Source organism: Schistocerca americana, chromosome 1, assembly GCF_021461395.2.
Source record: "Schistocerca americana isolate TAMUIC-IGC-003095 chromosome 1, iqSchAmer2.1, whole genome shotgun sequence".
In the NCBI taxonomy this organism is placed as follows: Eukaryota; Metazoa; Arthropoda; class Insecta; order Orthoptera; family Acrididae; genus Schistocerca; species Schistocerca americana.
Genome location: NC_060119.1, coordinates 438,185,292 through 438,197,762, shown reverse-complemented (window position 1 = coordinate 438,197,762; position 12,471 = coordinate 438,185,292). Strand labels below are relative to the sequence as shown.

The following is a 12,471-nucleotide window of genomic DNA, read 5'->3' as shown; positions in this document are numbered from 1 at the left end:
AGCTCACTTTAAGTGACACTGTCATTACCTCCCTTTCCTGTTCTAGTCGCGTATGGTTCGCGAGAAGAACGACTGCCGGAAAGCCTCCGTGCGCTCTCGAATCTCTCTAATTTTACATTCGTGATCTCCTCGGGACGTGTAAGTAGGGGGAAGCAATATATTCGATACCTCATCCAGAAACGCTCCCTCCCGAAACCTGGACAGGAAGCTGCACCGCGATGCAGAGCGCCTCTCTTGCAGAGTCTGCCATTTGAGTTTGCTAAACATCTCCGTAGTGCTATCACGCTTACCAAATAACCCTGTGACGAAACGCACCGCTCTTCTTTGGATCTTCTCTATCTCCTCCGTCAATCCGACCTGGTACGGATCCCCCACTGATGAGCAATACTTAAGTACAGGTCGAACGAGTGTTTTGTAAGCCACCTCCTTTGTTGATGGACTACATTTTCTAATGAATCTCCCAATGAATCTCAACCTGGCACTCGCCTTACCAACAATTAATTTTATATGATCATTCCACTTCAAATCGTTCCGCGCGCATACTCCCAGATATTTTACGGAAGTAATTGCTACCAGTGTTTGCGGGATGAATGTCCCTCTTAGCAAGTCAGAACCAAATCAGGCACTTTCAGCGCAGCCTGAATGGGCCAAACTTGCAAATGAACCTGTAAGGTCCGAAAATAGACGCCAAATGTAAATACTGCAACTGTCGACAGATTTATTAATAAATGAATGATGAAAAATAAAAAATTCTTTTAGAAGCATGTAATATTTTCTTTACAATGCTTTGCACTGTCTAGATTTTACTCTTTGAAAAATAATTAAAAGTTATAATAAAAAAGTGTTTTCAAAAACCTTACATTCAGCCTGTTTGAAAAATATTGCCAAAATCGGACCCCTTCTCAAAATTATTGAAATGCTCTAAATAGAACTGGAAAAACGTATTAAATCAGAATAAACCGAAAGCAGGTGTAGTATAACATATTCCAGAATGTTATACAGTATCTCTGTATTTTATTTCCTGAAACCAAGAGCCCTGCTACTGGATGTTCCTGTAGGCTTTCTTTCTGACAGTTTGTGTTCTGAACTTTAAGAACAAGACTAACTCGTTTTTCCCAGTAAGTTCGTTTTTGAAAGGGTCTTGAATATCATTTCTCTGTACAATCTGTACGACCATTCTTCACAAGTTATTACGTGTAAGCCCAAAGAAAGACGCTTCCATAGCAAGACAACACCAACCCAGCTCTAAGAGCTTTATCGAAAGTTATAGGTTTGCCTCTTTCTGTTTTTTCTGGGTCCTCGGATGTACCGTGCTTCTTTCTGGACAACCCACAAAGGCTGGTTTTGGAAGCTTAAACTGTTTACTGGGCTTCTTCCAACCCAGCTTCTTTTTTTGAGCTGCATCAGTAGCTTCAATTTTTTTAAGTGGTCTCCACTTTCTCTGATTAACCTTCCCCATTATCCTCTTAGAACCAGCAATATAATTCCTAGGGCATAAGTGTGCTCTGATACTGTCAGCCATTAAACATGAAAAACTAAGGGGCTCAGTTTAAAAAACGGAAAGGGGTCCATTTCTGCACCTATAGCCTACAATTTTTAATCGAATACTAAATTTTTAACCAAACTTCAACCTAAGAAATTACCTTTAACACTCAAAGTAATTACAGACATTGGCTGCGAGTGGGCGTTGATTTAAATCAATGGGGAAAGTTGAAAATTTGTGCCCGACCGGGATTCCTACTTACTGGGCAGTTGCTCTGACCACTTTTTATTTATTTATTTTTCGTTTTAATCGTTATGTTCTTAGCATTTGGTCTGGCCACATGTCATGTGAGATCTGTTCAAGTTGATCGTTGGATACGTTACTCAGTTTTATTGTTACAGAGGGCAGCCAACCATCTGACCGAACACACTGAGCTACCGTGCTGGCTTACCACTAAGCCATCCGAACAAAATGGTCATCGTAACTGAACGGACTACCCTCGCACGCCTCACGTCAGACAAAAATTCTCAATTTATCCACGTACAACTAATGTAGTGCCTCTAGCCATTATTCTCATTCCTCGCGGCATTTTGCCGATTCCCGTAAGAGTTGGAGCCTGGTGTGCGTGTGTGTGTGTGAGGGGGGGTCTCTTCTTTCTGTTCATACTACTGAAGAACATATTTGGTTGAAAGTCTTACCTGACAGTATCTCGGAGTAATAAAAGTAGCACAATTTAAAAACATTTTCCCTCGACAAAACATGTAATGGCGAACTGATAAGTAACAAGTGAAGCTGATGACTTGTGCACTCCACTATAGAGTGGAAGACGCTTAACCTACTATTTATATATGATTCCAAGAGAAGGCAGAACCAAGAGGCCAGGGGGTCCGATTTAGGACGGGCGTTGCGATGGGCAGTCCAGTTTAGGGCACTTTCCTCTAATAATAAATTGCTTGTGGCTCAATGGCGTAGTGCTAATATATTATCTGGACGTCATTTCATCAATCCGCGTGTTCATAATTTACCCCAGTTATCCAGCAAGGAAAGGAACGTACAGTTTAAAGTGGAATCTGAGACACTTGTCGTTCATGACGTCTACTCACGTCATTGAGAGATGAAGTTTATGTTAATGCCAGATTGAAAGAAACATGCCTGGAGACGCCGGGAATTTCTATGAGGTACGAACCTGACTGTCACCCGCCATACGGCCCGACAACGAGGAATGATGGTCTGGGGTCCCATTCTTTTCAGAGCAGGACATCTCTAGTTGTAATTCGTACCACCCTACTGCACAGTGGTACGTCGACGATATTCTACGTCATGTTTTGTTGCGCTTTATTGTAAGTCATCCTGGGTTTAAATTTCAGCAAGATAATACCCATCTACACATGACGAGAATTTCTACTGCTTGCCTTCGTGCTTGCATCACCGTATGCTTGCCAAACGCTACCTCGGTCAGCAAAGTTGCCGAATCTCTCCCTAGTTAAGAACGTTTGGAGCTTTATTGCAGTGCCCTCCAACCACGTAGGGATATTGACGCTATAACATGCCAACTGGATATAATCTGGCAGGATATCCCTCTGGAGGACATCCAACAACTCCATCAATCAGTGCCAAGCCGATTAACTGCCTGTATAAGAGCCAGATGTGGACCAACGCGTTACTGACTTGCTCAATTTATGCAGCTCTTTCTCTTGAATAAATCATACAGTTTTACTGAAACTGTAGTTATCTGTTTTTCTGTACATGTACATCACATCTACTGATTTCTGTCCCACTAGGATAATTCCTTCGTGGTTTGTCGTTTCTTTTTGCTTTAGAGTGTATTAATACCCAGTTCATTAGCGTCATGCACTTTAGAGGACACGTTTCACTTCGCCTAGGTATGCCCGATTAAGATGATACATTCTTTAAGAAGTTTTGGAAGCAGGTTGCGATGTCTTCAGTTATATGAAATATACGGTGGGTAATTTGTGGGGTATGAGGGACTGCACAAAATGCCTCATTAGCCAAGTGTAGCTATTTTGTTTTGCACTTGAGTAAATGTTCCAGTCGGTATAAAGGGCGTCATTCACTGATAATGTTCTTGCAGAAGTTCTGTTCATGGCTGTTAATATTTTCCTGGTGCAGCTACAGATGCTAATTTTTTCTCCACAAAGCAGTTAGACTCTACTAGCTTGCAGAGATAACAATTTGGGTGGCTTGTAGCTTTATTCTATGGAATCTGTCCGGAGTGGGGGTGTTACCATCTATTATGTCCTAACAAATGGCGCTTATTTTGGTAGGTAAGATGGCGTTGGAGACGTTGTAGCAAATACGTTTCTAGCTTTTTTCCCTGGTATTTCATCTTGAGGCGGTTATGCGAGCGCTGATCGGTTATTGCTTCGTAGTTAATGTCGGTGGTGATGTGCTTCGGGTCAACTTTAATATGACTAAATTCTACGAAATATTTGCATACGCATTTATGTGGCCGACATTGCAAGGAGCGGCGCTATCCGCAGGTCCCAGTGTTTCAAATAGGCGTTGCGCCATCGCCGGCTTCTTTACTCGCATTATTTTTGAGATCCGATTTGACCGGTCCGCACAGCAGTGAGAGTGATCACGCCGCTTCTGGGATTCGAACAAGCGCGCCGGCTCCGGGTCGAATACGTCCGATGGATTAACGACGAGGGACGGTGTGCCGGAGAGCCTGGATGTTGTTTTTAGACAATTTCGCACATCTGCCTATGTGAATACCGAACTGGTATCCACGTCCGGCGCCAGTTACACGATTCACAGACATTTCGAACTCGTCTAACACTTCGAAATAGGGTGACACTAGACACATGCCCTTCCCGTCCCCACCCGTTCCCTGTTGGGAAGGGGGCATCTGGCCACCCTCTAACACTAACACTGACAAATGTAAGCATTAATAAAAAAACACTTTTTGTAGACGATCATAGGGCCCGAATGTTCTTCTCGTGGAACACGCCACGAATGGCATGTAGGTCATTACCACTAGCGCACCAGACCCGCCTGCGTCAATAAAGACTGCAAAATATAATTTCTCGACCACGTCCGAGTTCTCAACCTGTCGGCTACTGCGTTGTTTCCAACAGCTGGAGAAAGATGTTCACCCTGAGGGTTAGGGCCCGTCTTTCCCCAGTCCTCTTAAAAGGACTGTGACTGAAGGGCGAGTAATTTTCATTTGACAGCTGGTGTCTTCCGCCACGTGGTGGAAATGAATTTCTGAAGATCACGGTATCGATCAGTATCTTCTAGACAAGTTCTGACAGCGGGCAGAGGAGATGGGCAATGTAAATGCCTCAATTTAGTTGCTGGGACTGATTGGCGAAAAAATTATTAAATAATTTCGTGGAACGGTTTGGAACTCGCGAAGAAAAAGCCAGCCAGCAGCCCTCGAAGGATTGACGCACCAGGCCATGGGCCCTATAGAGCGGAGGTGCTCCCTTAAAATGTTTAACTGGAGTCGTGAGTTAGTGATCCTTCGGGACCAAAAACGCTTCTGAACAACTACAGAAAACCTGATAGAGTAGAAAGTACGATTCAATCCGCGGGTGGAACTTGGCTGGTTCTCTTGCGGGTCTCTAGGCGACGGTTGCGTTTTCGTTAGCGTGCAAGAGCTCGATAGGTACAGGCACCTCGTATCAGGGCCTGGAGCCATTAGCTGGATCGGGGTCATGTTTCACTGAACGAAGCTGACTTAGTGACGCTTAACTGAAGCAAGTAAATTTTATTTGTTCTGTTGTCGAGGAGATTATCGGCTACAGTTGCTACGAGCCAGTTAGAGGTGGTGTATAAACGGCCAGCGGTTTACATATTCCATTCTGGTTGTGCGTTTTCTGAGTCTAGTTTGATAGCTACAGCGCTTTTAATTATTGTCTTTGGAATAATGAGAAGTGTAACTCTGTCTCAGGAGTTACAAACGAAACTGTCGACCGTTATTAAAACTGATTTCACGAGTGTAGTAGTGCAGAGAATTAATCCGAGGCCACCAGTAAAAGTTTAAGAGTAAATTTGGGGTACAATAACCCGCGTGATTGGTCTCAAACACGGACAGCGCCAAGAGTGCGCTATTCTTCCCGCTGCCGCGAGTAGGACTTGGCGACAGTTCCGAGGAAGGAGGAACAGCAACATTTCGGGCCTGAATGCATCCGCTACGCCTCACACACCTAGTTTTAAGAAATTATCTCGGAAAAATTACACCACTAACATAGGTGGGCCAGCCGGCGTGGCCGAGCGGTTCTAGGCGCTTCAGTCAGGAATCGCGCGACCGCTACGGTCGCAGGTTAAAATCCTGCCTTGGGCATGGATGTGTGTGATGTCCTTAGGTTAGTTAGGTTCAAGTAGTTCTAAGTTCTAGGGGACTGATGACCTCAGATGTTAAGTCCCATAGTGCTCAGAGCCATTTGAATCATTTTTTAAATGTAGGTGGACCCCAGGAAGAGGAAGACCTATAGCCACAGCCAGCAGTAAAGGCCACGAACCAGTTTCAGTACGTGTGCGTCAATAATCCGAGTTATTCAGAAAATCCTCTAGGGAGCACAGGTTATCCCAGATTCTCTGCCGTTACGCATGGAACGTATCGCACTCGTATCGACGACATTTATAAAGCAGTGTTTAACGAGCTGTCGCCAAGATCACTTATCAGTGTTTGCTTTCAGCCTATGTGTGTTAGTAACATTCGAGAAACTGTGTAGTCCACGGACACCATTACTCTTAAATTCCGTAGGGTTAGATGAGGTGTTTCTTCATGATCCCAAAGGGGGGGCCTGTAAGGGATTGAACAAAGATGTCGAAATAAAACACATCACCATGCCTAATACGATGTAGGAAACCCTTTGGTATTCAAAACAACTCCTAGCCGTTTCGCGATTGCGTAAATACAGGTTCGGAATGTTTTTCGGGGAATATTAAAGCATTCTCCCTGCAACATAGTGACAGGATCAGGTAACGATTGTGGAGGTGGGCAGCGATCACGCATCCTTCTTTCGAAAGTAGAGCGCAAGGGCTCTATAGTATTGAGCTCTGGCGACTGTGGTGCCCAGGGGAGATGTTACAATTCATCGTAGTGCTCACAATACCAGTCCTGGACGATGCGAGCTGTGTCAACAGGGGCCCTATGGTCTCGGAACACAGCATCGGCATTGGGAGACAAAAAAAATGGCTCTGAGCACTATGCGACTTAACTTCTGAGGTCATCAGTCGCCTAGAACTTAGAACTAATTAAACCTAACCAACCTAAGGACATCACACACATCCATGCCCGAGGCAGGATTCGAACCTGCGACCGTAGCGGTCACGCGGTTCCAGACTGAAGCGCCTTTAACCGCACGGCCACACCGGCCGGCATTGGAAGACAAACACTGTGCTATGTGGTGGACTTGACCAGCCAGAATGGTCAGATAATCCTTGGCAGTAATTCGACCTTGCAGAATAAGAATCAGGCCAATGAAATATCACAACATGGCTTTCATCGTGTGTAAGTTTTGGAACTTAAACTTATTCAGAAGTTGGAAACAGTGTCAAACCAGACTCATCCATCCAACGACTTTCATCCATTGCTCCGTAGTACAGATTCTGTTGCTTCCGCAGAACGTTTCCTCCTACAGCATTTGCATCACTGATGGGTAGTTTCGGAATTCGAGCTCATCCTTCAGTTCCAGGCTTATGGAGCTCCCCACATGTTGTTTTGGTGCTGGCAAAGTTCGCTGGTGTGGCATACAGTTCTGCGGTGACTTTTGCAGCTGCATTCTCTTATTTTACGTATTTTTTCGTAGCGATGCTCTTAAATGGCCGTCTGTCATAATCACTCAACACGCACTTTCGTCCGCGCTGTGACTTAACGGATGGTGTTTTTCCGCATTCCCTGTATGCAGTATAAGTCTGCAGCAAGGGGACACTTGGAATACCGAACACTTCTCCTACCTCGGTCACGGAAGCACCCACCATATGAGCAGCAACAAATTTCACACAATCGGCATTCGGATTCACTTAGGTCCGACATAATGCACTCACTACTACACGGCAATGTTGTGACCACGTTGACACTTGCAACCTATTGAGAACATTCCACGGGTGCTGTTTGAGGTGGCATACAATAGCACAACATGGAAATTTGGCTAGCATCTGTATTTGTGTTCAAGCATATATTTCTCACTGTGTTTGTATGTTTTTATCCAATTCCTGTACGTGAAGCCTGCAGTAATATCCGTAGTAAGACGCTGTCTAAAGATCTGTAGGAAAATGCATGAATGTTCTGTTACACATAACGTCAGTGAACGCATCCAAAGGTTCCACTCAGTCTGTCCGGAACGGTCCGGTGCTGGAACCGAACACAACTGTGCATTTAAATGTGTATTTATGCCTGAAGACGCTATTACATCAATGTTTGATCGCCGTACGAACTAAAAAATGAGCGATAATAATATTATCACCCGTGTTGCTGAAATACGTAAGACCACGTAACAAAAAGTAAATAAAATAAAATAAAGGTATCAGCCTCTGACAAAATTCCGTTTGATTTTTACACTGATTACCCCGCTGAAGTAACCCCTATCTTACCTTTTATTTATTGAAATTTTCTTGCGCACCGAGGAGTCCCGCGTGACTACTCTCGACGCTCGTATTAACAAAAAGGGTGAAAGAATGCACGCATAGAATTACATGCCAAGATCGGTGATGACCTTTGTTGCAGAATGTTAGCAAATATTCTGTGCTCGAACATTACAGTCGTTATATTGCCGGAGCAAAATAAGACCCCTCAAAGATTCACATGGTTTCGGGAAAAAAACATTCGAGTGAGACACAACTCGTCGTATTCCTGGTAGGATAACGTGGAAATAGATACAAATGAACAGGTAGATTCTTAGGTTTTAGAAAGGCGTTTGGCATTGTAACACATCGTAGAATGCCAACGAAGATTTGATCAAATGAATATTTTCCCGGATATGCGATGAACTGCACGAATATTTGAATAATATAACCAAGTACTTTACACTGGACGGTCAATGTTCAAAAGAAACGAAAGTAACATCGAGTGTCCTCCAAAGAGGTGTGGTAGGGATCTCCAATGTACTCAGTATATAGAAACGAATAATAACTTAGGATTTTCGCCCTACTGGCCAATGTACACCGTTTGACCAAAAGTATCCGGACACCCCTACGTAACACGGGATTGACCACTAGACGTCAAGAGAGGCGAACCTCATAGTATAAAAGGAGGTGGGAAGTATTGTGCTGTCAGTAGAAAAGATGAAATAGCAGAATGGGTCCATCAGGGGAGCACAGTGACTTCGAACATTGTCAGCTGAGTAACAAATGAATCAGAGACATTTCAACCCTTCTGCATCTGCCGAAGTCGAGTGTTGTGATACAACTCTAAAGTGGAAACGTGAAGAAACAACCACAACTAAAGCAAGACCTGGCAGGTCATATGCTCTGATGGACCAGACCCTCAGGTCTCGAACTCGGGATCTTTGCGTTTCGCGGGAAAGTGCTCTACCACCTGAAATACCTAGGCACGACTCACACCCCTTCCTCACAGCCTTAGCTCTATCAGTGCTTTGTCTCCTACCTTCCAAACTTCACAGAAGCTCTCCTGCGAACCTTGCAGAACTAGCACTCCTGAAAGAAAGGATTTGTGGAGACATGGCTTGGCCACAGCCTAGAGGATGTTTCCAGAATGATATTTTCACTCTGCAGCGGAGTGTGCACTAACATCAAACTTCCTGGCAGATTAAAACTGCGTGCCGGACCGAGACTCGGGACCTCTGTCTTTCGCGGGCAAGTGCTCTACCATCAGAGCTGCACAAGCACGACTCACGCGCCGCCCTCACAGCCTTACGTCTCCCAGTACCTCGTCTCTCGGTTAGCTCAGATGGTAGAGCACTTGCCCTCGAAAAGCTAAGGTTCCGAGTTCGAGTCTCGGTCCGGCACACAGTTTTAATCTGCCAGGAAGTTTCATATCAGCGCACACTCCGCTGCAGAGTGAAAATCTCATTCTGAGGACCCTCAATCATTGCAGAGGGCGGTTGTAAGGAATAGCATGAAGTTAGTGGAAGGATTCATTCGTGACTTCCGAAGGGCTACCAGCAGTACAACTAGCATATTGGCTGTGCATATGAGTTAGAAACAATGAGGTGCAATGGTCGGGCAGCTCCTCGTAAACCACGTATTTCTGTAGTCAGAGCTAAACGACACTTGAGATGGTGTGAAGTGAGACAGTGGATGACTGGAAAGAGTAATTTGGACTGATGAACCACGCTATATCCTGTCGCAACTCCATAGAAGGCTTTAGATTCTGCGAATGGTGGGAGGATGGTAGCTGTACTGCAGACGGTAAAGAGCGGAGAAGGTGGTGTTATGCTACGGTTTGGCGATGTTTTCTTTTTTGCGGTTAGTGTGTGACACCCTCTCTGTGCTTCGCTACGTGTTGAAGATGGTCACATTTTACAGCACTGTGTGCTGCTTACGGTAGAGGTACAAATCGGAAACGGTAAGTGTATCAGCATGATAATCTACCCTGTCATAAAGGAGAATCTGTGAGACAATGGTTCGAGCAATAACTTTATTGAAATGTATATGAACACAGTAACTGTTCTCGAAAGGAGAGATACTGTTGATGACCGTGCAGTTTTTCCCTGGAATAAATGATGTTTAACTGAAACCATCAGCTGCCGACAGGTGTTGTTGATATACCTCGATGTGGACAGCTGAAAATGTGTGCCCCGACCGGGACTCGAACCCCGGAAGCGTGCAAGGGATAAGTCCCTGCAGTCGCGCTATTCATCTGTGTCCTCGGTGGCTCAGATGGATAGAGCGTCTGCCATGTAAGTAGGAGATCCCGGGTTCGAGTCCCGGTCGGGGCACACATTTTCAGCTGTCCACATCGAGGTATATCAACAACTCCTGTCGGCAGCTGAGGGTTTCAGTTAATCATCATTTATTGAAATGTACAGGTCTGCGCAGAGTCCTGAGTTAATCCAACGGAACGCCTTTACGATGAGTTAGAAAGTCGTCTTCCGTCCATACCTCAGTGCCCAAAGTCACTAGCTTCTCTGGATTCGGCTTCTGAGGAATAACGGGACCCCATTCCCGAACAGACTTTCAGAAACCCCACTGGAAGTTCCCAGTCAAAGCCATCATAGATGCGACGAGTGGACACTTTCTATATTAATGTGCACTAATAATGTCCGGTATTTTTGATCATATAGTATATCTTATTATTAGCGTCTTCTGTTAAATAATATCCATCTGTTTTGTCTGCCGTGATTATACATTCCGTTAAAGCTTAAAATGGGGTGAAGAACACTGGGAAAATAATTTGGTAACCAAATTACAAAATTAAATTGCGTTACGAACGACAGAGGCCAATACTAAGTTTTAGACGCCACATATTAGAGATCTGAACACCGAACGATGCTTTTAGATACGATGGCGTGATTGAAAATGAGACATGGGAGCTGTCAGCAACAATTCACAGCTTTTAGTACTCATCTAAAAAAATTAAGCCAGTGAAAGGTGATGCGATAATCAACACATGTGGTTCACTCTTCGCCACAAAAATTTATGCTTGTCGCACACACCTATTATCTTAGTAACAGCTACAAGCATTACAGTGAAGCTAAAAAAGAGTGGCTAGCATTTATCTCCTTACAATGTGTGATAGAGACACTAGTTTCACGTAACTGTCTCTCTTGAATGACAAACTTCTCGTGAGAAATACGCCACTGCTTTATTGGTGGCGATCGCAGTTTAGTGCTATTTGTTTCCCTTGGGAAAAAAGAGTGTTTGTGAATGTGCGCAGTTTATGGTTTGTACATCTGATCGAGTTATGAATTACGATATTAGATTAACAAACGAGTCAAATGTGAAATGTAAACCGTAGGGCCGTTCGTAGCGAAAGTGGTTTAAAAGTCGATGTTTCCACCAGAATATGCAGCTGTCTTCAGAGAAATACATTTTCTGCTGTTTACTTTTGTCTGAGGTGAATAGCAAAATGGTTAAATGGTTCCGTCAACGAGACGGTAATCTTTTTTTCCGCCAAAGTTTTCCTCGTAAGTTTGTTTTTCACCTGTATTGTCGTCAACGTTGGCGCAACGGGAAAGTCAGCAGCGAAAGTAGTAGTGGCAGTCTGTTTATAAGCTAAATCGTACTTCGGATCGTAGCACTTACAGTATGTTAGAATATATATTTTGTTTGACGACTTATTACTACGAAGGTTCAGATGAATCGTTATTAAAATTAATGATTTTACGAGGGGACTTTAAAAAAGTAAGTTAGACATCTCAGCCCACGCTCAGACAACTGCGCAACAAGAGTGACGCATTGTCAGAAGAGAATACACTTTACGAGTTTTCTGTAGACACGGTTCTGCTACGGTACGAGTAACAAGTACATCACAGTGCAGGAGAGAAATGACGCGGCAACTGCAAACGTGCTCCATATTTGAATTACGCAGAAAAATGCGATTCCTGTTGGCAAAACGTTTAAATTGCACACATATCCGACGTGAAATTCTGACGGTATATAGACCAAACACAGTGTCGCGTCCAGCCCAAGCGAAATGGTTTCACCAGTTTAGCCAAGGCCATGAAGACTTGGATGATGCTGATCCAGAAGGAGAACCATCGTTGTCGATCACTGACGACAATGTTCAGGCAGTCGAGGAACTTACTAGCAACAGTCACCGTTTCCTCAACGGCGAGGTCGTTCACACAGCGATTCTCGAATAGCCCCATGACCAAGGAGCGGATTTCTATCCTCGAGGAATTAAGCGAGTGGTAGAAAGTTCCGACCGTTGTTTGCAGATACTCGGTGGGTACAACGAAAAATGGTGTCATGTATCTGCGCCACTCCGTAATGTAGTTCAAAATTCAATAGAAGTTACTTGGTCTGCTATAATAATGTGTAACTTACTTTTTATAGCCTCTTTTAGCATTTTAATATTTAGTGTACACAAGTTATCTGTGGTTGCCAGTTAGACA

General features: G+C 44.2%; 1 non-coding gene across 1 annotated transcript; it reads left to right on the top strand.

The window, feature by feature from the left end:
- The first annotated feature begins 10,279 nt into the window (after positions 1 to 10,279).
- Trnat-ugu lies at positions 10,280 to 10,353 on the top strand. The gene has a single exon. It is a non-coding gene; the product is annotated as a tRNA-Thr (tRNA).
- Positions 10,354 to 12,471: the final 2,118 nt, after the last annotated feature.